General features: G+C 67.8%; 1 protein-coding gene across 1 annotated transcript in view; it reads right to left on the reverse strand.

Annotated features, from left to right (window-relative positions):
• Positions 1-74, reverse strand: part of ZMYM2 (zinc finger MYM-type containing 2) — a 97,411-nt gene extending 97,337 nt beyond the window's left edge. The window contains exon 1 of the mRNA XM_009279369.2: positions 29-74. The gene's annotated coding sequence lies outside the window, so the exon portion shown is untranslated. The remainder of the gene's footprint in view (positions 1-28) is intronic.
• Positions 75-687: the final 613 nt, after the last annotated feature.

Raw genomic sequence — 687 nt, forward strand, 5'->3', positions numbered from 1 at the left:
CCCACCCCCCCGCAGGGGACGCACGCACTCTGTGCTACTCCTCCGGCGTCTCAACTCTAACTCGGTCCAGTCCCAGGCGAAGCGCAGCTGCTAGCGAAGGGGAGGAGGAACCGGGCCAAGCGAGCTCGGGGAGAACCGCCTCCCTGCCCCGCCATTGGCTCTCCGAGAGGGCGGGCTCTCGCGCTGGGCTAGCGGAGTGGGTGGGTCGCCCATCCATCACAGCCGCCCGCAGCCGGTTGACCCTATAAACTGCCAATCTTCCTCCTGGCCATGCCTGGGGTTCTTCCCACTTTGATCCATCAGGTTTGAGGAACCCGGATCGTTGCCCACCGGCTCGTTACCCACGTCCGAAGGCTGCGCTCGCGCTCCCCGCGCAGCTCTTTGACAGCAGCAACTTGCAGAAGTTTGCGCTGCCGCCGGGCCGGCTGCGCTCCGGCGGCGGGGAGGTTACGCTGCCCATCCCAGCCTTGCGCTCGGTCCCTGTGGACGCCACAGCCCCGGCCGGGGGGCGCAGGCTCACCTCTCCTTCTCCGCCCCCCGCCGCCGAGCGATAGGGCTGGCAGGACTCCCCCGTGGCCCGCCGAGAGGTCTCACTCGGCTCCTTCCCCCAGCAGGGCTTTGAACCTGGGGCCATTTCCATGAGGGACAGAGCGTGGATAATGGAAGCGCTCCCACAGGGGAAAGGGA

Source organism: Aptenodytes forsteri, unplaced genomic scaffold (genome assembly GCF_000699145.1).
Source record: "Aptenodytes forsteri isolate BGI_AS27 unplaced genomic scaffold, ASM69914v1 Scaffold307, whole genome shotgun sequence".
Taxonomy (NCBI): Eukaryota; Metazoa; Chordata; class Aves; order Sphenisciformes; family Spheniscidae; genus Aptenodytes; species Aptenodytes forsteri.